The sequence below is a fragment of the Saccopteryx leptura genome, chromosome 2 (assembly GCF_036850995.1).
Source record: "Saccopteryx leptura isolate mSacLep1 chromosome 2, mSacLep1_pri_phased_curated, whole genome shotgun sequence".
Lineage (NCBI taxonomy): Eukaryota > Metazoa > Chordata > Mammalia > Chiroptera > Emballonuridae > Saccopteryx > Saccopteryx leptura.
Window position 1 is genome coordinate 19,647,984 of NC_089504.1, and position 27,880 is coordinate 19,675,863.

The following is a 27,880-nucleotide window of genomic DNA, read 5'->3' on the forward strand; positions in this document are numbered from 1 at the left end:
AGGTGAAGACTCCACAGAGCTATCGTCAGCACTCAGGGCCAATGCGCTCAAACCAAATGAGCCAAGGCTGTGGGAGGGGAAGAGAGAGAGAGAGAGAGAGAGAAGGGGAAGTGGGAGAAGCAAGAAGAAGCAGATGGTTGCTTCTCCTGTGTGCCCTGACTGGGAATCGAATCCAGGACATCCACACGCCGGTCTAATGCTCTACCACTGAGCCAACCAGCCAGGGCCAAAATGGTGTTTTAATAACCACATTTTTGGGATGCTTAAATCCAAACTGCAATGGCCATTATGCAATAGGATATATTGGCAGGTTCTTAGGTTTTGTTGTAGGACATTTATGGAAATAAATTTGTGCTGGACCACTTCCTAGTCTTCCTCCAGCTTTCGCATCTGTAAAATGGTGTTTGTGAAACTGATCTCACACGTTAGTGGGTTAAATGGGATAATATAAGAAAATGCTCGTGAAAGTGCCTGGCAAAATGTAGGCACTCCATAAAAATTAGCTAAGTGGCGGATATGAGAGGATTGTAAAATTAGAGCGGTTATCTGAGTCAGAGATGGAAAGTCTTCTCAGGCCAGAGTTTGCTCCGTGCGCTGTAGAATAGATACTATGACCCACTTTCTCCGGAAGAGCTCCTGCAGTTACCTACCCTCTCTCCATGGTGACCCTTCCTTTCTTCACACCCTCTCCCTGGGGCTCACTCTGTTACTGTCGGGTCTTTCCGGGTGTGCTGAGTGGGAGGCGACTCAGCAGCGGTTCTCAAGGTGCCTCCTTTCTGCACTGGCATCTCACCGAGCAGACAGAGATCAGAGCCTGACTGTGTCATGTGCTAAATGGTATTCTTGGAGAAGGGAAGTTATCTTATTAATTTCCACCAACATTCTGTAGTATGGTAGCACAGGGTGTGGTGTGGTGTTAGTAGATGATGAGTGAATGCGCCATCTAATAGCCAATAAATGATTCAGTATTCTTCCAACTGGGCTTCCCTATCAACAGGCATTTGCTTTCACCTAAAGAGTGAAAATGCCCAAAGCAAGCGCAAAAACCACCCAGTGACCTAGATCACTTCGGATTCTCCTGTCTCCCTCTGGCCAACCCGGAGCCAACCCTGAGCCAACCCAGAGCCAACCCGGAGCCAACCCGGAGCCAACCCTGAGCCAACCCGGAGCCAACCCGGAGTCAACCCTGTGCTCTGGGCAAACCCTGAGCCAACCCTGAGCCAACCCTGTGCTCTGGGCAAACCCTGAGCCAACCCGGAGCCAACCCGGAGCCAATCCTGAGCCAAACCTGCGCTCTGGGCAAACCATACTGTTTGAAGTTGCTGAACACATAATGCCATTTAGTGCTTCCTTTTCCTTTCCCTCTGCAAACGTGGCTCCCTCCTCCGCATTTCCTTCCCCCTAAGCCCATATCACCTTGCGCACTTAGCAAAGCCTTCTCACCTTGGGACACCCACCAAGCTTCCTTTCCTCTAGAAAGCATTTTCTGAAAACGATCCCCTGGTAACACGGACTAGCTCAGCCCTTTCTCCACCCAGGGACTCCACTGAGCTCTCAATTACCAATCACACCTCAATTTTCTTTTTTATTTCTTTTTTTTTTTTTTTTTTTTTTTTTTACAGTAGTACCTTTGCCCCGTGTGACCATTGGCTCCTTTAAAACAGCGGCCGTGTGTAAATTTTCTCTGTATGTGGAGAGGCCAGCAGAGGGCCCAAAGCACAATAAATGTAGAATCAAAGGATTTAATTCATTTTATTCTAAGTATTGGCTGGCAATCAGGATCTGGGGAAGCAATAGCAATCCAATTCAGACGTGTACCTGACCTCCAGATAAATGGTCAGCTCATCACTCAGAAATGCCCAATTAGAATTCTGGTAGGTACACAGAAGAAGACACAGAACCGAGTGAGGGAGGTGAAGTATAATTAAAAGGCACCAGGTAGGCATGGGATCAGGAGAAGGCATGCAAAAATAAGGTCTTCAGGTGCCCCAGGACAGCGTGGGCATCGCTGGGAACAGTCCTTAACAGAACATGTGCTTTTTGAGAGTGAAACAAGAAATGTATTTGTTGTACTCTGTACAGTCATTGGCATAGAGTTTCTGGATAAATACTCATGTCCCTACCCATTCCCAGCAATGCTGGGAGACAGAACATATGGTGATTGATGGAATAACCCAAGGAGCTGACTCTCCTTTACATATAACAAGCTCAATACTCTAAACAGGAGGAGAATTCACCTCTCCTCTGAATAAGTTCTCTGGATTTGTTAGGTTTATTTTTTTATTTAGTTTATTAAATTGAGATTCAGAAGGTCTAGATTTTTAGCCTTCAGTTCTTTCAGTATCTTACAGATAAGTCCAAAACTTGAACATGGTGATTGATAATGTTTTTCCTTCATGTAGACTTTACTCTCTTCCTTCTTCCCTTTTCTTCCTCTTTTTCCTTCCTTGCTTCCTTCTTTTCTTCCTTTCCTTCACCCTTCTCTCCCCTTTTCTCTCCTTCATCATTTCCTACTTAATAGTACATTTAGCCCTACCTACTATGGGGTCAGGTGCTGGGCTAAGTACAGGGAATACAGCCCTGGTGGAGCTCACAGATGGAGAACACACCTATGGGGTGGTAATTGAGACAACTTCCAGAAAGATGACCCAGTTAATATGGAAACACGTAACAGAATTTCAACTTAGTCTGGGAGTTCAGGGAAGTCATATTTCAACTACATCCTAAGGATGAACAAGAGTTAGCCAGGAACAGGGTTAATGAGCAGACTTTTCCAGGGTGAGGGAATTGCATTTGCAAAGACCTTGAGGAGAGAAGAACGCCCTGTTAGAGGGCCTAGAAGAGAGTGGCCAAGCCTGGCTGAGAAGGTAAGGAGAGCCCCTGAGGATGCTAACGAGACAGACCTGCTTGTGCCAGACTCATCCTCAGAGCTACGGGAGTGGCATGTTCCTGAGACCCCTCCGTCGGCTCCTGACACTTATGCTTCTGCTTCTCTAAACACCCTAGCAATAACCCACAGAAACCATTTCCTTTTTTTCTGTCCTCTCCCATTCATGCCCGGAGTGACCCACCCTAATTTTCCCCCTGGCCTCCATCAACAGGGCATGCTTGTTGGGAGTCCCAGTTTGGAACGTTGCCCCGGGAGTCTGGGGTTCCAGCTGACACTGCCCACCACATCCCTGACCCAAATGTAAACCGAGCGTGAATTATTGAGTGCAGCTCATCCATTGGTGGTGCCCTAGCTGTGCTGTCAGAGCGGAGACCGGCCCCTGACAGCAGTCACGCCTGCCCGTCGAGGAACAGCTGCTTCAATGGCTCCATTCATGGACTTGCCCACCCCTCCCAGGTCTCCCTCTCTCCAGAGATGTATGGCAGGATGTCCATGCCTGCAGCTGTCAGTGGAAAACCGTGGAATGGGTAGGGTGGGTGGAAAAATATCTTTCTTTTTGCAAATTTATGGAAAGCAAATATTGCAGTCCTCCCTCGTGATGCTAATTATAGAAGGTAACATATCCTCTTTGAAAACTAAAAATGGACATTTTCTTCATAAAGAAGGAATAGCAAAAACACAGGTGGCAGGCAAATCTGTTATAATCATTGAATACAGATTCAAAGACCAATTCTTCCTAGCTAGACCCAAACACCACCCATTGAGAGGATGGCTGGCATGCAGTCTTCACCCAGAACTTGGTATTCACAATGACATGTCGTGTGTAGCAGGTTCCTCCCAGGGCTCTAAGTCCCGCCCCTAAGTATTCTCCTCTTCCCGTTTGTCCCTAATGGCAAACGCATTTCCTTTCTGTCCCTCCAGACACAACAGTGCTACTTGATATTAATGAGATAAAATATCATTTTTATAAAGATTGGTAACATTATTCCATCCCAAGACTTCGGTCTCAACGTTATTGACATTTTGGGACATGTGATCGATGCAGGGGTCTTCCCTGGGCATCGCAGGGTGTTTAGCAGCATCTCTGGCCTCTACCCACTAGATGCCACTAGCATTCCTTCCCCTTTTCACCCAGCAGTGTGACCACCAGAAACATCTCCAGACATTGCCAGATATCCCCTGTGGAACAAAGTTGCCCCAGGTTGAAAACCGCTGGTGTATTCTCTGGTTAAAGTGGTAGCATCATCTTCTCGCAGCCCCAGTCCAGGGCAGACCGCCATCCTGCTCCCCACTGCCGAAGCCCGGGCCCCCCTTGCCTCCAGTTTCAGCCTTCTACCTAAATCTCATCATCCTCTATTCTGCAACCTCTCTTCTACATCAGAGACTACTTGGGCTTTTGTTTGCTTGCTTGCTTGCTTGCTTGTTTTTGGCCTCCACTTTTAGATTCTTTCTGATGTACAAGGCGGTGTAGAGTACAGTGGTGAAGGCATGATAGACTTCGTCTTGTTTTGGTTTTTTGGGGTGTGAAGAGCATTCTTTTTATTTTTTCCCTTTATCATTAATTTTAATGAGGTGACATTGATCAATCGGAGTACATAGGTTCAGAGAAAACATCTCCAGGTTATTTTGACATTTGATTATGTTGCATAAAGGCATGATAGACTTTGAAATTGAAAAGAAATTATGGGTGACTCTTAAAGCAATTTAATCGCTTTAAAACCTGTTGCATGTGATTTAAGATTTCCAATCCTCAGTTTTCTCAGTCACATGAAGTAAAGAATATTTACCTTTTAATGTTCTGTCAAGAATTACTATATAATATAATGTTGGTAAAGCACTTTTGAGAGTCTGGAATATAGTAATTACTTAACAAATGGAAGTTGTCATTAACCAGGATCGTTATTATTAATCTCTATTGTTTAGATGCCTCCATCCCCTTTTCCAAGTTTTGTCTTCCTTCCCTGCTTATATTTCTTTTTGTATACACATATTTGCTTAAAATCAATGCACCTATAAACTGAGAACTTGCAAAAAATTGCTCTGTCATTAACATTCCCCCTGAAGTCTCACCCTCTGTTTCTAAGTGTCTAGAAAACTGCTCCTTGAATGTCATGGGATTATATAATATGTCAGAAAAGTAGACAGGCTCGAATGTATTAGGGATGGATGAGAAGATCACTAAGAGGGAAGGTGGAAGCATGAACTGTTTAAATGACTCAAATGAGGTCATGATTCTCAGTGAAACCAAGCAGATATTAAATCCCATTAGGGACAAATTCAAGGCTTAATACAATCAGAGCAGCTTTAGAGATACATGAACAAACTGTTGGGTGTCTAGAATAAAGAATCTGGATTGAAGAAAGGTATGATGAGGGATCATCAGTCTAACCAAGTCACGAACATTCCCTAGGAAAGTCCAACTGTACAGAGGTGTTTAAATCGCCTACAATATCATGTAGTGAGCAAAGTGCTACCTCTATCTAATTGTGGACAGAAGTGTCAGAGAAGCTACATGTAACTGGTATCATTTAAAGACAAGTTAAAGGATGAAAAATGTTAGACATTACTGAGATGGTCCACCTGGGAAAAAAGAAATTTAAAGGATATACAGTATGCCCATTTTAGCAAAAGTATCTTCATGTATTTAAGTATTTAAACTTACTGAATGTGGTGTTACAAAGCAGAATTAATGGCCATAGCAGATTTTTTTTTTATTAAGTGAGAGATGGGACAGAAAGACAGCCTCCCACATGCACCCCAACTAGGATTCACCCAGCAAGTCCCCTACTAGGAGATGTTCTGCCCATTTGGGGCCACTGTTCCATTGCTTGGCAACCTAGCTATTTTAGTGCCGAGGTGAGACCATGGAGCCATCCTCAGCGCCCCAGACTAACTTGCTCAAACCATTTGGGCCATGGCTGCAAGAGGAGAAGAGAGAGAGAGAGAGAAAGGGAGAGAGAGAGAGAGAGAGAGAGAGAGAGAGAGAGAGAGAGAAGGGGAAGAGGGAGGGGTGGAGAAGCAGAGTCACTTCTCCTGTGTGGCCTGACCAGGAATTGAACCTGGAACTTCTGCAAGCCAGGCCAACACTCTACCGCTGAGCCAACCAGAAATTTTAAGCTGATTTCTGCTGCTTTACAGAGGATATTCTTGCAGCAATGAGAGGATGAAATTGGAATGAGGTTCTTTTTTGTTTGTTTTTTTTTGTTTGTTTGTTTTTACAGAGACAGAGAGAGTCAGAGAGAGAGGGATAGACAGGGACAGACAGATAGGAAGGGAGAGATGAGAAGCATCAATCATTAGTTTTTCATTGCGCATTGTGACACCTTAGTTGTTCATTGATTGCTTTCTCATATGTGCCTTGACCGCGGGCCTTCAGCAGACCAAGTAACCCCTTGCTCAAGCCAGTGACCTTGGGTCCAGGCTGGTGAGCTTTTGCTCAAACCAGACGAGCCTGCGCTCAAGCTGGCGACCTCGGGGTCTCGAACCTGGATTCTTGACATCCCAGTCCGACGCTCTATCCACTGCGCCACCACCTGGTCAGGCGGAATGAGTTTTTTAATGTTAATTCTTTGTAAGCTATAAGAGTTTAGAGACTAACAAAGTCTTTATCACAAGTATCTTCTCAGCATCTCCAAAAATGGGCAGTGGAGTCATGGTTAATAGATGAAGCTTTTGAGTTGGTTAGATTTTTGCTGAAACCTGGACTCTGCCACTCACTAGTCATGCGATGTTGGTTAAAGTGCCTTCCCTAACTTAGCCTGTTTTCTAATCTGTAGTAAGAGATGACGATGCCTACCTCCTGGGGATGGTTAATAGCAAAATTAAATTAGTTGGTTTTCATCAAGCAGGAGGCATCCTGTGTGGAATGTAACAAATGCTTTGTAACTGATACTAGTTACTTTAATTATATTAGCGGGGAATCTTGCACAGGCTAGGGTTGGACTAGGAGAGGAGATGGAATTCAAGTCCTAATGAGCTTTGTACCCTGCAGCTCCCTCCTGCAAACAATAAAAGGATAACCAAGATACTGAAAGACCAGGACTCCACATTGCATGGCAAGAATAGGAGAGAAATCACGCTATTCTTTTCCCCCATTGCCTGTTCAGAACAACTGCCTGGGTTAGTTCTTCCCCTGTGACTGGATGGAATACTGAATTGGCTCGATGGCTGTGCTGGTTGCTCTCCAATAATAATAACGTCCTTCGAACAGCCTCAGTTGAATGATGAATACGTTCAATTCTATGAAATTATCACATCCTTAACTTGATTTATGGTTCACATTTCCCCTCTCCCCAGACCAGGCCTCCAGCAGGTGTGTTGCTCCTAGCTGCCTTCCCCTTATCCTCCACCCCTCCCGCTGCTCCTGGCTCCTCCAGGACGGAAGGGGATGCCTGAGGACAGAAAAAGGCCAGGAGAAGTACCAATCCCTGTACCAATGCCAGTATCATCTGGCATTGCTTTCCTTTGGGCATATGGGGGGGGGGGGTAAAAACTGAGACTCGGCTCAGTGGAGATTCAAAACCGATCCTTTCTTGTGGCCTATTTGTGAGTTCTTTTAGACAGTCCCCAATAGCTTCTAGAGGTTTCATATTCCGTTACCTGCATGCAAGCCATCTACAGCTTCTCTTTGACCTCTCTGTAGGCTCATTGAGCCTCTCATTTCTGGGGTTCCAAGACCCATCCAGAATCTGTTTTGCAAACAGCCTTTTTAGGATGACTCCTAGTCTGTTCTCTGGTAACCACCATCTGGCTCGTTGAGAGCATGTACTTTTTGTCCCAGTGAACTCCAGTGGGGGAGCCGGGCATTCCCAGGAACACCTCTATCACCAAACAGATGCCAAGCATAGTACTGCCCCCTTAGGCTCTAACAGGTGTGTATCCAGAATCAGCCCTTGTACCTACAGATTCCAGCCTCCTTCAAATGTTGCTCATTCAGCCTGGAGTGAGGTGGAATGAACTCTCATTTCCCTCCATGTGCAAGAGGTTACCTCTCTAACACCACTTTCCAATTAAAATGTGTCTCTCTTTTTACCTCTTCTCATCATTCACATTTTTTGCGTGTGTGACAGAGACAGAGAGAGAGACAGAGAAGGGGACAGATAGGACAGACAGACAGGAAGGGAGAGAGATGAGAAGAGAAGAGAGAGATCAATTCTTCGTTGCAGCACCTTAGTTGTTCTTGATTGCTTTCTCATATGTGCCTTGATTGGGGGGGGGGGGCTGCAGCAGACCGAGTGACCCCTTGCTCAAGCCATCGATCTTGGGTTCAAGCTGATGAGCTGTACTCAAACCAGATGAGCCCACACTCAAGCCGGTGACCTCGGGGTTTTGAACCTGGGTCCTCCGTGTCCCAGGCCAACACTCTATTGCGCCACTACCTGGTCAGGCTTCATTCACATTTTTTACCCTGCAGGTGACTATGACACTGGTGGCCCCATCACCTTTGACCTCTTCCTTTACCAGTTTGACACTGCTCATCCAACACCACACTCCAGACGACAGAAATAGTGGGCACTCTGTATTTGGAAAATGATTCACAAAAGGTCTCATCTTAATATCTCATCACGAAAGGCAACCTTCCAAAATACCAAAGTCACCACTACACTGAAGCCTTAGAGGCCCCCTAAACTTGTGCGATGAGACAGTGCCGTCCAGAGGGCAGAACATGGGCACTCACACCCTTTGGCACAGACAGAAGGGAGAGCTGGGGGCAGAATGTGCGGAGAGCTCTTTCCAATCTCTGAGCCCCGTATCAAAGCTGTGTGAGTGGCTAAGGACCTTGGAGTATAATCTTTTATTCTTCTGTGTCTGCAGAAGTAATCTCCTGTACTACTCTTCCTTTTTATTTTATTTTTTCTCAAACATATAACATATCAGAAGGATAATCATCCATGGGAGGCCCATGGTCCAGTCTGGGCTGCCAAAGTGTCACTTGGCACTTGACCAAGGGTTTCATAATTAGAATTTCCACGGCTCCTTTCTCCAAAGCTGAGGGGAGAAAGGCTGGCGGAGCAAAGAGCACAAGGACTTCGGAGGCAGGAAAGCCCAGGGTCAAATTCCAGTTCTTTTCCTCCCTTGCGAGGTGACCTCGGAAACTGAAGTTAATATTTATTCATATATTATTAATTCATTTATTCTATTTCCAAATATTTACTAAGTCCTACTGTATGCCAAGTACTCTGCCAAATTCTGAAGGATGATGAATAAATATACAAAAACATACACTCCATATCCTTCACAGAGCTTATAGTCTGATCTCAGGGCAAGAGATCAGAGTCTGGAGGCCAATGATAGAACTCTTGAAAGAGTAATATAGTTCTCCTTAATTACATACTTCAGAAGATGGAAGCATATTCCACTAACTGTGGCTTGTTCATGACCTCTGAACAGGCTAACTATATAGGAAATTGTTGCATTTTAAATACAAAGGGCATATTAGTATCAGGTACAACAAGAGACCTATAGAGTATAAAGTGTTAAGCTCTGCAGAACTCACAGTTCTAACATGTTTCCTATAACATTCTCTCCTCTACTATTGATTATGCAGTATTCTAAAGACGTCGTATGTGCTTCCTACTTTCCAACCATCATTTCTTTCTCCTTTATTCTTTTTCCTGATTGCCTTCCATAAGTTTTCATTTTAACCTGATTCTACTTGATTGTTATTCTGCTGTTTCCTTTGCATGTCTTCTTTGATTAAGAAAAAAGTCACAGATGAGTACATTTTTGAAACAAGTCATTACCCACATGTCAGTTCTCCGTAAAATTAGTCATCCAATGAAGGCCATTTAAAATATTAAGAATATTTTTATTTCCCTTGAGTTTAACAGCAAAGAGCATCTGCTCTGAAACTAAAGGAACTATTAAACTTTAAATAAAAGTTTGTAAGGCCAGTAGCCACAGCCATCATCACAGCCACCTGGCCAGTGCAGGTTCGCATTAGATTCGGACAGTCAGTAATGAAACAACAGAGCCAAGAACTGGTGGGCCATTACTTTTAATCCTAGCTTGCACCCAGCAGGCAAGTAAAAACACACACTGGGCTCCAAAACCAACTCATTCAGTGCTCACAAAGCTACTGACTTATCTGAGTTTCCTAGAATCAAAGGTTTCTAGCTCATCAGCCTTATTCACCTCTGTTCCCCATCTCCTTCTCTCTGCACAAACTGTCTTCTCCTTTAGCATTCTGCCATCTTGGCTGCTTCTCCTGGCCTCCTCCATGTGGCCTTTCTCTGTTCTCTGCTCTCTAATGCTAATCTCAGGAACCAAGAGAGAGCAAGCTTCCTGTCTGCCCCACTTTATAGTTAGATTCAAAACCTTTAATCCAATATACAAACAAAGAAGTCTCTGATACAAAGTCACTTATCTGAGGCATAATGAGATTCCTCATGAGAGTGCACCACCCCACATCAAAAAGGGTGGGAAAGGCTTAGTCCCAAAACCAAGCCCCAGGATACAAGGATCCTGCCTGCCCACAGCCCGCCCCCAACACACATTAATATAATCACGCCCATCCCAAGCAAGAAGGGCAACCAATACCATCACCTGGGCAACGGGCTTCCACGTGGGCAGCGCCATCTTTAACAAAGTGAGCATAATGTATTTTATCTGCCCAACGAAGTTCCTTTACAAAAATAAATTCCACTTACTAAAATGTCCTCTAACATTAAAGGAGAGAAAATACTACTAAACACATTGAGTTTGGAGACATTCTTAAAAATGACGTGCTTCCACCCAATATACTAGTACTTCACGATTCCTTGCTTTCTCCATTTTCTGATTTTAAATATTATTTTTCATCGTCAAATTTTATAATGCTTCTTAAACTAGGCAAAATAACCTCTCAGTCACTAATTATATATTTAAATGGATTTAATGTTCACCAGCAACCTTTTTCACTATCATTTCTTACTCCTAAGGCTTTTTTTTTTTATTTCAGCCCTTCGTTGGGTTCTGTTGGGCAGATAAAATATATTATGCTCACTTTGTTAAAGATGGTGCTGCCCACGTGTAGGCCGTTGCCCAGGTGATATTAATGTGTGTCTCTGTAGGCTGTGGGCAGGCAGGATCGTTGTGGCCTGGGGCTTGGTTTTGGGATTGGGCCTTTCCCACCCCTTCTGATGTGGGTGATGCAATCCTATCGTGCCTTGGAAGGTGACTTTGTATTAGAGACTTCCCTATTTTGTATATTGGATTAAAGGTTTAGATTGCTACACTATAAAATAGGGGCAGAATGAGAGCTTGTGCTCTTGGTTCCTGAGATTATCATTAGAGGAGAGAGCAGAGCAGAGAGCAGAAGGCCACGTGGAGTAGGTCAGGAGAAGCAGCCAAGATGGTGGAGTGTTGAGTGAGAGGCCAGTTTGTGTAGAGTTTGTGCAGGGAGAAGGAAGGAGATGGGGAACAGAGGTGAATAAGTCTGGTGAGCTAGGAACCTGTATTCTAGGAAACTCGGATAAGTCAGTAGCTTTGTGAGCACTGAATGTGAGTGGGTTTTGGAGCCCAGTGTGTGTTTTACTTGCCCGCCGGGTGCAAGCTAGAATTAAAGATGACAGCCCATCAGTTACTGGCTCCGTTGTTTCTTTACCAACTGTCCGAATTCAATGCGAACCTGCATGGGCCAGGAGGCGGCTGTGATAGCAGCCCTGGCTACTGGCTTTACAGGTTCATTTCTTGGTCTTGCATCTGTTTTTTTTTTAATTGAAGGGTAGGTTTATGCTGTAGGTTGGATTTCTGCATGTTTGAGGATGTAGAGTCGTTAGCTTAATATTTCAGTGACAAACTATAGCAGGCTATAAGATTAATGAGTCCAATTTTCTTTCTCCCTAAGTTTATGGAAACTCCACTGTCTTCTGGTATGACATGTTGCCACGGAAAAACGCAAGGCAAGCCTGAACTTTCTGCCTCTCTGTTATTTTTGTTAGGAATAGTAGCAGCTATAGGAGTAGCATTGGAACATAATATTTTTCCTAGCCTCTCCGCTCATCCTGCTATATAAAAATTTTTTGGCGTAGGGTACAGCGATGTTTTCATCGAATCATCTTTATTTTATAAAACATTTTCTTAGGTAATTTTTTAAAACACAGTCTTATCTTTGACTATGTTTCCGGTTGAATTTATTATACCTTTGGGACTTTTCATGCGGCTTTCGCTTCAGTGAAACTTTCAATGTTTGTTTTGTTTATCTCTGGAGCTCTTCTTACCTTCTACGATTTAATATTTACTAAAAGTCTTGCTTTTCAGATTATAGGTCATTATTATTTATGAAAGAGAGAGATCAAGGTCTCTGATTTCATTGACACTAACTGGAAAACTGTTTGCTTGAATCTTTCTCAGGCGATGTGTGTCCTATTTGTTTGTGTTTCATTCCTTGGAATTTTCTGTATCTACGCATAGGTTCTCATGGTTATTTATCTCTGATGATTTTTTAATATGACAAAGTACCGGCTGAACAGTCTTGCGCACGGTGAGGGGTGCAGAAGTAGAAGATGGGAGAAGCAGTCTTTGAAAGTGGTAGGCATTTTTAATTGTATTGGTTTTCCAGAACACTTTCACCAAATGTAATGTTTGCCTTGCTGGAAGCCTTGGCCTATTTTTTCTGTCTCAGGTGTTTGGGAGCTCAATTTGGCTCCCATGCAAATTATTCATGTCATGAGCCTTCTGACTTGTGGTCTTGTGATTACTATTTTCATTCTATACTTCACTTCCCTCTTTTTCAGAGAAGGAATGATAAGAGTGGGCTGGGCCGGGGGAGGAATGGGTAGGCTAACTATATATAAACACCTTTAAATGTCATTGTATAGAAACTGCCTCTAGGCCAGGGGTTTCCCACAATACTATTTCTCTCTTCTTCCAGGGCCACCTGCAATCTTAGATTCTCCATGAGTTTCACAACCTGAGATTTTCAAGGATTACTAGATAGTTATTTTGACGATTATGACACTTCTAGGAAAATATGTCCCTCACTCCAGGTCCAAGGAGTCACACTTATACCCTCAGCATTCATATCTTTGCTATGGACCAGGTTTCACATTATTGTGTAGGAATATATCAAAGTTTGTAGTTTGGAGTTGTAACCATTTCCACTTTCAATCAAGATAGAGTAGATTTTAATTCTTTTTCTGTTTCTTTTTTATCCTTTTTAGAAGATTTAAAGGAAAGATTCTCCCATAGTTAAATAAAAATATGTTCTCCAAATGTTCAGCGGACCTCATGCTAAGAACGAGCCTCAGTGCCCTTACAATTTCCATTGCTCTGCTTCCGACTGGAGAAGAGCCAGAATAAATATGTGATGGGGAGGGCGTGGTCTGAAAGTCTCGCCTCTGATGACAGAACAGAAGATGGAAGTACGAACTTGCCAACCTGGTTCACTCCTTCTACTCACTATGAAGCTCCTTTAGTGAAAGCTAATCACTTAAAAAGACATATCCCTGTACTGCCTGCTTGGCTCAGTGGTAGAGCCTGGCATATGGATGTCCCAGGTTCAATTCCCAGTCAGGGCACACAGGAGAAGCAACCATCTGTTTCTCCACCCCTCCTCCTCCCCTTCTCTCTTTCTCTCTCTCTCTCTCTCTCTCTTTCCACTCCCACAGCCATGGCTCAATTGGTTCAAGTACATCAGCCCTGGGGCACTGAGGGTGGCTCTGTGGAGCCTCTGCCCCAGGCACTAAAAATAGCTCAGTTGAGAGCACGACCCCAGATGGGCAGGGCATCAGCACCGGACAGGAGTTGCCTGGTAAATTCCAGTCAGGGCACATGTGGGAGCCTGTCTCTCTACCTCTCCTTCTCTCACTTGGAAAAAGAAGAAAAAAATAAAAGTAAAAAATAAAAAGACATATTCCCCCTTCTCTAAAATAAAACTTGAAAGAGGAGAAAATCGACCAAAACTTAGTTCACAATGCCCTTCTCTATACTTTTGACAAACTCCAATATCACATCACATAGAAACCATAACTTCCACTACTGTAGGAGCCCCTGCAGGGCCTGGCACAAGGCGGAGCACACAGGACGCTGCAGACAGAGGGCAGGCAGGTTGAACAATTCGAAAAACTTACTGTAAAAAATAAATTCCATCATTTCAAAGCTATTGCCCATCTTTTTCCAAACTTCTCGCTCCCGTCCCATCCAGGCACCCCTTTCTGGAGAGAAGCAGGGCAATAGAATTTGGTTTGATGTGCATCGTGCCATGAAACAGGAAGAAACAGTTTAAAGTCTTCTTTTTTTTTTCTTTTCCATTTTTTGTTTAAGACTCAACAGTGTCGCCTGACCGGGCGGTGGCGCAGTGGATGGAGTGTCGGACTGGGATGCCGAGGACCCAGGTTCAAGACCCCAAGCTCGCCAGCTTGAGCGCAGGCTCATCTGGTTTGAGCAAAGCTCACCAGCTTGGACCCAGCTTGAGTAACCGCTGGCTCGAGCAAGGGGTTACTCAGTCTGCTGAAGGCCCGTGGTCAAGGCACATATGAGAAAGCAATCAATGAACAACTAAGGTGTGGCAATGCGCAACGAAAAACTAATGATTGATGCTTCTCATCTCTCTGTTCCTGTCTATCCCTATCTGTCCCTCTCTCTGACTCTTTCTCTGTCTCTGAAAAAAAATAATAAATTGCTTTAAAAAAAGACTCAACAGTGTCGCCAAGGCCTGAAGCAAGCAAGGAAAACGGAATGAAAAGTGTAAAAGTGCTGTGCTCAGAATCTCCATCCCATCTCTGGAGGCAGTCCGTGGAAAACATGGGTCACCTTTTGGAATAAAATAATCTCCCCTCTCTTTTTCTTTCCTTGCTCCAAGGCTCTGGAGTGAGTTTTTTTGGGGGGCGGGAGCCTTCTCCCCCAAGAGACAGAACCTGCTAATTTAGGGACTGAATGCTTCAAAGGGTCTAATTCTGATTGGGTTCTATGGTAACTGGAAAGTTAGCCACAGAGTGTGACTGGAGGTCAAGGGACAGCTGGGACTCGATTGGGTATCAGAAGGACATCTAATCCTTAGGTGCTTTCCCATCAAGCAACCTGGTTTAAATCTCAAATCTTGACTCTGCTCTTTTCTAGCCGTGTTATAAAGCAAATTACTTGACCTCTCCAAAACTTTATTTTTCTCATCCACAAAATGGGCTTAATATGTAGAACCCATTTCACATGCTCATTCACTCATATTAATTACTGTCTACCATGAAGATTGACCATTCAATGAGTGCTAATTCATATGCGAACTCTCTCTCTCTCTCTCTCACTCTGGCGCATGCACATACATCCACACATATGAGCATTCACTGGGTACCAACTGCTGGATCGGTGCTGAGCCAGCTCTGTGAAGCTGGTGTCCAGTACCATTTTTGAAGATGACAAAAGTGAGGCCCAAGATGTTAAGTAACTTTCCTGAGATGGCACAACTAGTAAGTAAAGCTATTTATATTTGAACCTAGATCTCTGCCTCCAAAGCTCATGTTCTTAAATACTCTGTCATCTCTGCCAAGATATCCCAAGTTCTGTTCTGAACTCAAACCACAGTCTACAAAATGACTTCATATCAGGTCAGAAAAGGGCCATTGCAAGAAAGTCACCATATTGGCTGAGCTGCTGGACATCTCTGTGGCCTTTGCAAGAGGGTCTCTCCCCTTGGATGTCTCTAGCGGAGAACTTCAACCTGTCCCTCCCTCTGTGAAGGATTCTCTGACTCCCTCTCCCACGATTCTTAAACAGTCCTATTATCTTTTGTGTTCCTCAAGTTCTTTGTCATTTCTTAATCGCAGTAAGTACAGTGATGCCTCGTTTTTCGTCGATAATCCGTCCAAAAACAATCAGCGAAATCTGAAACCGACAAAAATCGAGGCAATTATTTCCATATGAATCAGTGTAAATCCAATTACTGTACACAGTCATCACTTATATGTAATTGTAGTATTAGCACTAGCAATCATTTAAAAAGCACAAAAACACTGGAAAGCAATGGAATTGTTTGGCTAGACACGCGGGGTGATGCTCACACAACGAGAACGCCACACTGAGCAGGAGAACGCGTGGGTTGCCCTTTGTTTTGCAAAATTAGCAGTGAGGTCACGTGGGCACCCCTACAAAATCCGAGACAACTTTTTCTCAGAAAAAAATTGACAAAAACTGAAACTGACAATAACTGAAGTCAACGAAAACCAAGACATTACTGTACTTCTAATTCATAGGCTTCTAGTTTTCAGGTTTCTGCCGTCACTCATAAACTAGTTCCTGAGAGCAAGGACTGTGACTTACGGGTACATCCTCCCCCTGGTGTCCAGGGGAACAGAGTAAATGCACGTTGAATGAAAGATTAGATGCACAGCTTCATTTGAGCAAAAAGCAGTCACATAACAGATGTTGGGCCAAGCACTTTCCCTACATCCTCTGATCTAATTCTCTCCATCATCCCATAGAGTCAGTTCGGTTTTAAATCTCATTTACATAGGAGGAAACAGCCTGAGGCTGATAAAGCCATTTGCCACGATCTTATTTAACTGGTAGAGTGAGGAAATATACCAAATTATGCCCTTCTCTGAGTGCACGCTCTTTCCTGTGCTCCAGGGGGAAGAAATGAAGTTTCTCTGTGACAGACCCCATCACTCCCCTTCAGATGCCACTCACACACTGACAGAAAGGCACAGCCACACCAAATGGCACCTCACAATTAGGGCTTCACTTCTAAGGGTCAGTGTGACTTTCCATGCGACCTAACTTTTTTTTTTTTTTGGCTTGTTTTTCTTCTTTTCCAAGTGAGAGGAAGGGAGACAGAGAGACAGACTCCCGCATACCCCCCGACCAGAATCCACTGGCAACCCCCATCTAGGGCCAATGCTCTACCCATCTGGGACCATGCTCACAACTGAGCTATTTTTAGTGCCTGAGGCAGAGGCTCCACAAAGCCATTCTCAGTGCCTGGGGCCGAAGAGCTCAAACCAATCAAGCCATGGCTGCAGAAGGAGAAGAGAGAGAGGGGAGATGGAGGGGTGGAGAGGGAGATGGTTGCTTTTCCTGTGTGCCCTGGCCGGGAATCAAAGCCGGGACAGCCATACGCATGTAAGACGCTCTACCACTGAGCCAACCGAACATAGTCTAACCTTTCTTAATACACAATTGCCCTTCTCTGCTTCTTTACGGGAACAGCCATGTAAACCCTTGTCAACTATGTCTTTAACCAAAACTAGGATAAAAAAATGAGGTCTGAGATGAGTATCCAAAAAGAGAAAATGCCAGAACGGGGAGAGAGGACTAGAAGAAAGGCAAAGAGCCATGGAAGGAATGAGGAGAAAGGGCCGCTCTGGCCACCCCCTGCTGGTCGTGGGCAGCCCGGAGCTGTGACTGTCTGCAGCCAAGTGGGCGGCGGCCAGGGCCCTGCCTGTCTGTCTCTGAGGTCATTCCCCAAGGACACCGCCCCCCAGGCTCTCCAGGGATATAACTGTCTCGCGGAAAGGCACAGCCCCTGCCTGGCTCTGTGTCCTCAGCTCCCAGACGCTGAGCCAGCCTCAGAGCTGACTCAGTTGCCCCTTTCCTCGAGCTCCTTCTGCACTGGGTGTGGCCCGTCCTCTACTCTCCATCCCGAGAGCCAGGCTCACCTCTGCAGCCTGACCACGCCGCACAGGGCTAAGCGACACAGAGGTGGCACTTAGTAAACGCCTACTAGCTTGGAGGCATCAATGTATGAAGAAGCAAACACAGGCTTCAGCGTCAAATACACATGAAGTTGGATACTGACTCTGCCACTTAGTCGCTGTGACTGTTTGGGCATTTGCACCATTTCCCCAAACTTCTTTTTTCTTATTTGCAACTGAGAGTGATAGTTTCTCTGATTCAGCATTGCTGTGGGGAACATATGAGATAATACCAGTAAAAGTGGTTTGTGGACTGTAAAGGCTGACCAGTAGGTAATTTGCATGAGAATCAAGTAGTCTAACATCCTTCTATCAGAGCTGCTGTTCTTAGATCTTTCTAAGATCTTAAAAGATGCCCATTTCACAGGGTCTCTGTGATCACATGTCTCCCAAGGCGCACAAGACAAAGGTTTGGCTTCTGTCTTCTGAGTTCTTGGAGGTAGCTCCTCAAGTCCTCATTGTAATCTACTGCATTTATTCATGATACGTTTGTTTATTTATATTACTGCATTCAGAAAATATTAATCATTCATTCTTTCCCAGGCTCTGTGATAAGTTCAAGCGATGCCCCAGGGAGCAAAGTAGTTATGGCTTTTGTCTCCTGATGCTTCTAGAGACAGGCATTGTGCTAGTAATCATTAAAATATTTTACTGTAGTTGTGATAGTGCTGAAAAAGTGGAAAGGACAGGAAATATATGATAGGGACAGAATTGTGTGCGTGTGTGTGTGTGTGTGTGTGTGTGTGAGAGAGAGAGAGAGAGAGAGAGAGAGAAAGAGAGAGAGAGAGTGAGAGAGAGAGAGAGAGAGAGAGAGAGAGAGAGAGTGTGTGTCCATGTTAGTAGGGCTGGAACTCAATGCTTGGAAATGGTGATGACTTCCCTGAGGACCAGCCTGCAGGAGGAGGAGGAAGGAGATAATTAGATCAAATGTCTGCGTGTGAAGGCGTGGGTGTGGGGAGGGAGGCAAGGTGGTCAGACAGAAGCCTTCTCGGGAGAAGGGTCAGCTCTGCCGGACTAAGGCCACTTGGGAGGAGAGCAGTTGGCACTTTGAGGCTGGTCAGGGGACAGACAGGAAAAGAGAATCGAACTTTCTGAAAAGTCTGAAATCTGCCTCACTTCTTCCTATTGGCTTGTCCTGATTTTGGTGGCTCCATGAAAGGAAGGAGGGGAAGAAGAGGGAAGGAGGGAGAGGGGAAAAGATGGACAAGGACAAGGAGATGAGGAAGAGGAGGGGCGGGAGGAGAAGGGGCAGGAAAAGGAGAATTTTGCAATATCTTACAACTAAATAGCATGATTCCTTTTGGAAATTTCTGCCCCTCAGCGCCTGGGCTCCCTGTGTCATTGGTGGTCTTGCTTCAGTCCATCATCTGGGCTTAAAAAAAAAAAAAAAAAAGATATATGAATTATCCTGATCTCTCTGTTCTTTAAATTCAGCATCGAAGTCCTGCTGCTTCTACTCAACTAAGTCTAACAAACCTGATGCTTCCCCTCCCTGTGACTGCTCTTCCTGCTGTCGCCAGACCCCCGGCTCCCCCCACACTCAGTTGTTACGACAGCTTCTCCGTGGATGGCCCATTCGTTACTCTCCCTGGAACAACTTACGACTGATACTTTTAAGACCCACATCTGATCACGTCCTCCTCTGTTTGAAACTCTTTAGTAGGAAGCTCTTGTCCTCAAGAAAAAGCCTACACTCTTTTTCCTTGGCATCTGGACTGGCTACAGAATTTGCAGGCCTCAGTACAAAATGAAAATGTAGAACTCCTTGTTCAAAAATCATTAGGAGTTTCAAGACAGCCATAGCGCAACCTTAAACAAGACCCAAGGCCTTACTAACTGCAGGGCATGTGCAACTGTGCAGGCTGCATGCCCAGGAAACAGACCTTGCCTGGCACTAATAAACCAGCCCCCGGCACCTCTCTGGTGCCGCCCAGACTGCCCATTACTCCCCGGGAAGCCTCGCACTCTATCGTGCCCCCTTCAGGCATGTGTTGCCCTCCTGGACCCTCTTCTCCTTCTGGGTGAACAACTTCTTCTCCACCAGCATTCATCCCAGATACCATCTGCTTCCTAATCTGCAGGATATATTCTGGGTGCCCACAGCCTTGGCCCTCCTTTGCGAATAGCAGTTATTAAACTCCATTGAAATGATTTACTTCACATTTTCTGAACAAGGTCTTGAGTTCTCCGATGAAAGGGACAAGGACTTCTAACTCCAGACAATGAACGCTTAATATGTATCATTTCTGATATCTGTTGAGCACTTACCTAATACCCTGAACTGACTGTGCTAAGTAATTTCTATGGGATCTTGTAAAGCCAGGAGCCCAGGCCAGGGCCAGCATCAGAGCAGCCCGGCCCATGCAGGTTCGCATTTGATTCGGACAGTCGGTAAAGAAACCATGGAGCCAAAAACTGGTGGGCCATAGCCTTTAATCCTACCTTGCACCCAGCGGGCAAGTAAAAACATACACTGGGCTCCAAAACCCAGTCACACTCAGTGCTCACAAAGCCACTGACTTATCCGAGTTTCCTAGAATCAAAGGTTTCTAGCTCACCAGCCTTCTTCTCCTCAGTTCCCCATCTCCTGCCTTATCCCAGATACAAACTCTGTACAAACTGGCATCTCACTCAGCACTCCACCATCTTGGCTGCTTTTCCTGGCCTCCTCCACGTGGCCGCCTTCCGCTGCTGGCTCTACTTTCTCTGCTCTCTCATGCTAATCTCAGGAACCAAGAGCAAACTCCCGTTTTGCCCCCACTTTATACTGTAGCTTCACAACCTCTAATCCAATATACAAAGTAGGGAAGTCTCCATCCCAAAGTCACCTTCTGAGGCATGATTGGATTGCACCACCCCACATCAAAAAGGGTAGGAAAGGCTTAATCCCAAAACCAAGCCCCAGGCTACAAGGATTCCGCCTGCCTTTAGCCCACCCCAACACACATTAATATCACCTGGGCGACAGCCTCCTCATGTTATCTTTAACAAAGTGAGCATAATACATTTTATCTGCCCAACAGATCTCATACGATACATGTTATTAGAGTGGAAGTAGATGCGGCAACTATGAGCTGATGCTTCAATCTCTCTCCCTTCCTGTCTGTCTCTCTTGCGTGCGTGTGTTCTTTCTCTTGGGAGAAAACAAACAAACAAACAAACAAACATCCAGTACCAGACTCAGCAAAAGTTGTCATGTACGGCCTCTTTTTATTTTTTATAATGACCTTGGATGCCTGAGTCAATAAAATATTAGTAGAAATCATTTCTAAACAAATGAGAAGAATTAGCTGGTGGTATAGCGATTGCTGTGTCTGTCTTTGCTACTAACTGAGAATGCCTGAAGAGGAGAAAATGTGTTCCTACGTCTCCATATCTCTCATCTTCTGGGGGGTGTTCAATAAGCCAGTCTTTACTGTAACTACAGACATGATAGGACCCCCTTCTCCACCCCGAGCTGGCAGAACTTCCATACCTCAAGGACACATGAACTTCAGGCACTGTGCCCTTCCTATGACTTGGTGTGACAGCTCCAACTCGAACCGAAGTCACATTTGTACCATTTCAGCCACCATGCCCTTCCATCGCTGTATGTAATTGAGACCTGATGCTGGCTTCCTCGGGGCGAAGTTACAGATGGACGAATCATGCCTTTGGGGTGGAAGTTCCCAGTGGAAAGGCCTCCATTAATTTATAGGAAGTCATAAGTCAGCAGGAAAATTAACATTGGTTCCCAGTCCGTGGTAGGAAAAGGCATCCCCTAGGCATAAATGAAAACCAGGCCACAGGCCTAATGATGATTTAAGACCCTAGGCTCAGTTATCTGTTCCTGGCTGATTGGATTTCTGGGGACTTCGCTGCCTGGCCAGAAGGGAGGATTTTGCACTATCATAAATGAGAGGGATGCAAAGTGTTGTTCAGGTGACTACACATCACCAAGAGTGCCGATTCTGCTCAGGAGAGTAATGCCATGCATTGCATCGTTGACCGTGATCCTGCCAGTTAGCTGCAGCCATCACGGTCCCTCAGGGTTTGTCCTTGTAGAAGGCAGCTCACATTTAGAAATTGATTTAAAACTGGAATTCTTAGCCTTTGGACAAGATGTTTAAAATACTGTTCTTGTGGGTTAGAGACAAGGAAGAAAACAGGTGGAAATAGTCTATGACTTGTTCAAGGTGGTGGTTACCCAGGTGTATACAAGAGTCAAAACTCATCTAACTGAATACTTCATCACTACATGTTTACTGTATGCGAAATGATAAGAAAATGCCAATAAAATTATTTCTGGAAGGAAGAAAAGGGTTATTTAATTATTAGAAGCTACTTGCCTAGAAATATTACTATGATAGTTTGCAGTTTCTGATCAGAGAAAGAAGTCGTTCCTGAGCACCTGCTACTATGGGTCAAGATCTATGTTAAATGCTAAAGAAAGGAAGTCTGCCTCCTCAGGGCTTCTGGGCCAGAGGAAGGCGGAAGGCGTCTAAACAGGCAATTAAGGTCTAGTCTGGTGAGGGGCGGTGGGATCAGAGACGACCCATTTTACCTGCTTGTAAGTCAAGGGTAGATTCCTGGCTTAAGCTATGAGTAGAATGTTGGGGAGGGCAGCCAGAATAGGGAAAAGAGCTTTAGAAAAAGGAACGGACTGTCGTATGAAATCACGGTTTTGTGTTTGGGTATTTCTTTTTAATCGTTATGAGTAGTTGGGTTGGGAGAAGGTTGTTGGATCAAAAAACATGAGGTTGGGAAGGGCAGTCAATGAGACTGGAAATGTTGAGGAACAAATTTTTTCCAGATGAGAGTTTGTCTCAGCTGAGCTGAAGGAAAGCAGACCAGAGGCTGTATCCACATGGGAACAGGGGCTATTATTTTGTTCTGTTTCCCCAGTGACTTAACAGAATAAGAAAAGAAGCTGCTAAAGAGATCCTTGTAGAGCGGTGAGTGAGCTAGATGGGAACTGCGAGAGCTGGGTCCCCTTCTCTTTTATGAAACTTACTGTGTGACTTTAGGCACGTCTCTACCTCTCTGGGCTTTTTCCTCATTGATTGGTTGGGGATAAATGCTACTACTTCACAAAATTAGAATGTGAAAATATTGAGAAAGCAACTCAGATATTATTGTGCACTTTTTAAAAAAAACACACTTACTTATTAAATGGATGAGAAGGGCAGGAAGGGGTTTATGTATAAAAAAGGAGTCTATATGACGTTCTTTCCAACTTTAATTTGATGAACCTGGTGGATGACCCTCCGAGTGGCCTATAGGGGACATTAATGGACATTTGGCTGCCAGCGTAGAGGCACGAATACACCAAGCTGACCTTTCAGAGAAGATAACCATGAATACCCAGCGGAGAAGAGGATGGCCACAGGAAATGAGGGCTGGTCGAGGGCAAGGGCAGGGAACGCTTTGTGGACTTGATGAATTCTGTGAACTCTCTGAAAGGTTCTTACAAATGTCCCCAGTGTGGTGGGACATTGAAATCATGTCACATCCCCTGTTGTCGGGCCTTCACGTAAAGTGGGAGGCAGGGCTATAATTCCCTGGGCACAGTCCAGGAGTGAGCATAGCATTTGGCACTACTGAGTCACCCACCGGATATTAAGAGACGTTGTGTGCCTCCCATATGCCTTCACTGACCCGTCTTAATGCTCTGTTGAGACTCGAATCCTGTTTGTAAACGGAAGACCCTCAAGCCTCACAGGGGTCCACCATTGCTGTTCTGTGGGAGCCATCCAGTCCCGTCCAATTGATTGATTTCTCCGGATACGCCAAGGGTGGCCCTGGGGGAAGGGGGCCTTGGCAGGATAGCTCCCCATATTCTCAGTTCATTGGCTACTGTGCCTTTGCCAAGTTTTGCTTCCCGTTGCATTTCAGCAGCTCGTTCCTTAGTCTGTCTCCTTAAGGCACATTCAGAGAATCTGAATTAAGCTTCAATCAGCTCCTGACTTCTCCCAGAACGCGTTGTTAGGGAACTCGCCTACAAAGGCAGCCCGGGCTCTGTCCCAGACTCCGATCACCCTTTCCTCTTCTCCTCATCCTCCTCCTCATCATTCAGTCAGTCCCCAGCCGGTTTTCTCAGCATCCCCTACTGTCCTGGTCGCTGGGCAAGCCCTGTATATCCTGAACAGCTATGCCAAGAATCTGCCCATCGTAGTCCTTTTCTGTTCCCTGCAGCCGTGAGACTTTTGTCTAATTATCTCTGGACTAGGCAGCGGTTTTATTTTCTAGAGAAGAGCATCTGAGCTCCAGTCCCCAGCTTTCCCTCAGATAACGGAGCTGTTCTTTGTCGCCTCCTGTCAGGTGCCCCTACCAACCCAAAGAAAATTCTTCTCTGAGACAAAGGAGAGAATTAACTTGAAATATCTTGCCCACAAGTCATACATCAAAGTAAATGAGGACAACCCCTGTGTGTTTCCACGGCTTTCTGTAAGCTGAGAGGGTGTTGTTAGCAAACATTCCCTGAAACATCAACAAGACCTCTTGTGATATGTCTATTTGAGCATGGGGACATCTGCCTATCAGAAGCCACCAAAATAAACCCCATCTCTAATGAGGTATCTCCATCTCCACAGCTATCCCTCTAGTCTAGGCCACCATTAGCTCTTACCTGAATCATAGAGTAGCATCCCACAAGGTCTTCCTGCCACCATGTTTATACCCCTATAATCCACTCTCCACTTGGCAGCTAGAGAGACAGATGCTGTAAAAATGTAAACCTCATTTTCCCCTCTCCTACCCCCAAGTCAGATCCCCTTTGGGATAAAACTTAAACTCTTTGGTTCTTGTGGGTCAAATAAGTTTCCAAATTGATATATATTTGCTCGCTTATAGTTTGCATTGGGTGTGGGGACAGGCTGTAAGTAGGCAGGGTGGTTATAGCCTAAGGCTTAGTTTTAAAACTAAGCTTTCCCCACACCCTTGACTGATTGCATGATGTGGGGTGGTGCACTCTCATGAGGAATCCCATTATGCCTCAGATAAGTGACTTTGTATCAGAGACTTCCTTATTTGTATATTGAGTTAAAGGTTCTGATTTCTACACTATAAAGTGGTGCAGACCCAGAGCTTGTTCTCTCTTGGTTCCTGAGATTAGCATTAGAGGAGAGAGCAGAGAAAGGCCACATGGAGGAGAGGAGAGGCAGCCAAGATGGCAAGAATGCTAAAAGAGAAGCCAATTTGTGCAGAGTTTGTGCAGAGAGAAGGAGATGGGGAACAGAGGTGAATAAGGCTACTGAGCTAGAAACCTTTGATTCTAGGAAACTCGGATAAGTCAGAAGCTTTGTGAGCACTGAATGAGTGGGTTTTGGAGCCCAGTGTGTGTTTTTACTTGCCTGCTGGGTGCAAGCTAGGGTTAAAGCTAATAATGGCCCACCAGTTCTTGGCTCTGTTGTTTCATTACCGACTGTCCGAATCTAATGCGAACCTGCACAGACCAGGCAGCTGTGACGGTGGCCGTAGCTACTGGCTTTACAGTTCTGCTGACAAAGTCCAAAGATTCTATTCTTGCTTACCTGCACAAACTTGACTCTGCACTATTTGTCCCAGCTGCTCTGCACAGCCAGTTTCTCAAATTCCCAAACTGGTTCCCTCCTCCTAGGAGCTCGTACAGGAGAATTTTTCATTTTTATGGGATATTTTCCCTTCTGATTTTCATATACCAGTTTCCTTCTTGTTATTGCCATCAAAGATCTTTAAGAGAGGCCTTCCTTAGTCACTTAATTGAAATTACCTGACATATTAAGTTGAGCCATGTGAAATTGCTGTTTTGTAGGTTGAATATTCGTACTATCATAAGGCTCAACCTAATGAAAGCTCTGAGCCTATTTGTCTTGCCTGAAGAGTGAGTTTTTCTACATGTTTGTGTTATTCACCTGGCTTGTATGTAGTGTGCAATACTGTCTTATACACAGTAGGTTTTTAATTAAAGGTAGTTGCTGGTTGCTCTTCTGTTATTAGAGTGTGGTTGTCATTACCATCATTGTCATCATCATCATTATCATCATTACAATCATTATCATCATCTGTAAAGCCAGTATCCACGGCCAGGGCCACTATCACAGCAGCCTCTTGGCCCATGCAGGTTCCCATTGGATTCGGACAGTCGGTAAAGAAACCATGGAGCCAAAAACTGGTGGACCATAGTCTTTAATCCTAGCTTGCACCCGGCGGGCAAGTAAAAATACACACTGGGCTCCAAAACCCACTCACATTCAGTGCTCACAAAGCCACTGACTTATCTGAGTTTCCTAGAATCAAAGGTTTCTAGCTCACCAGCCTTATTCTCCTCAGTTCCCCATCTCCTTCCTTATCCCAGATAGAAACTCTGCACAAACTGGCCTCTCACTCAACACTCCACCATCTTGGCTGCTTCTCCTGGCCTACTCCACGTGGCCTCCTTCTGCTCTCTGCTCTGCTCTCTCCTCTAATGATAATCTCAGGAACCAAGAGCGCAAGCTCCCGTTCTACCCCTATTTTATAGTGTAGATTCAAAACCCTTAATCCAATATACAAAATAGGGAAGTCTCTAATACAAGGTCACTTTCTGAGGCATGATTGGATTGTACCACCTCATAGCAAAAAGGGTAGGGAAGGCTTAATCCCAAAACCAAGCCCCAGGCTACAAGGATTCTGCCTGCCTTTAGCCCACCCCAACACACATTAATATCACCTGGGTGACGGCCTCCTCATGTTATCTTTAACAAAGTGAGCATAATACATTTTATCTGCCCAACATCATCTTTATTACAATCATCATCGTCATCATCCTAACCCATGAAGGAAGACAGAGAAGTTAGGAAAATGTCGAACAGAGAAAACATGAGCATTAAACTGGTTTGAGATACAGGAGACAAGAGGTCTAAGGTCAGAGCTTCCATTGCTGGCAAACTATTTGATCTTAGATAAAGTAGTATGCTTTTGGAGTAAACACAAGGGTTGGATTTTCAAAGCAGACTTCCAAGAGACAAATAGCTTACTAAGTAGCAAGCTTTATCAATAACTTCAAAGCTACCAGTAATCCCAAAGCACAGGGAAAGCAGAGACAGGCCCGGGACTGCCAAGGCCACTTCTCAGGCTTTTTCTCGCTATAAGACTTACTCTGACCCAGAGTTCACATATAGGTTTCTAAACGATGGACCAAAGCTCATCACCTACATGAAAGCCAGATCTTTTGGTCATAAAACATCTCCCTCTTGTACTCCAGTAATTACATGGATTACATGACATTTTTTAGGGAGTCATGTCCTATAAATCTGAAGATTCCAGGTTTATTTACTGTAAGCAGTCCTAGAGTGATAAGGTACATGCTCCTAAAAGAATCCCAAAGATAAAGACTCACCACTAACAAGTACCATCCATAGCTTTTCCTAGAATTCGTAATGGCAAATTTACAGGGAGATTTGACCAGGTCTCCCTTCCCCCCTCCCTGCACACCCAGTCATCTCCAGGAAAGAGAAAGAATGTATTACAGGCCTGTGTAACCCTTTTCTCCCCTCTTCTCTAGGTTACAATTCCCTCATCTGTAAAATGAAGATCTTGATCCCCATATCTGAGGATCCCAAGGTTGCTAAATCTCATGAACCCATGATAAGTGAGGTTATTTTGTGTCACTACATAGACCAGGCAGAAGCTACATTCATAGCATCTAGTAAAAGAGATGCTCTTCTGGGGGGGGTGGGGGTGGGAGTCAAGCTCCTTCCTACTTAGATTACTGAGCAAGCAGAGTGTCGTGAAAGAAGGCTGCTCTTGCGACTCAGAGAGGCCTGGGTTCAAGCACTGCTCTAGAATTTAGTGACTATTGGACTTTAGGAAAATAGCACCATGTGTCTACCCCTCCTTCTCCTCACCTGCTAGAATGCAATCGTGAGTTTTAATGAGATGATGCCTATCAACCCCAAGCACAGTGACTGGCATAAAGTAACTGGCAGGGATGAAGTCATTCACTCATCATGCCATTGCATGCATCTGCTCTTGCACAGGGCCTCACTAGTGACAGTGTCCACAGTGCACAAACAAACATGGGCCAAGATAACAGGTGTCAGGCTGGCGACAGTGGGCAGCACAGATAGACCACCAGCCGCTCACACCTCTTTCCATTCCTACCATTTGCCTCTAGCTTTGACTCATTGCACACGTAGCCTCTGGAGAGAACTCACCCTACTACAGATCTGAGCCACTGCTCTGCTTTAAACTCCCCAATACCTCCCAACCACTTTACAGGTTAACCCTATACTCCTCCACCCCTTGAGCAAGGCTCTCAGGGAGAAGGCTGTGCTTTTCTTCCCACTGGCCTCCAGAATTAGCCATGGTAGACTAAGTATTGGAACAAATACTCCCCAAATCTAAGCGGAACAACACAATGACAGTTTGTCATTTCCACGTGCAT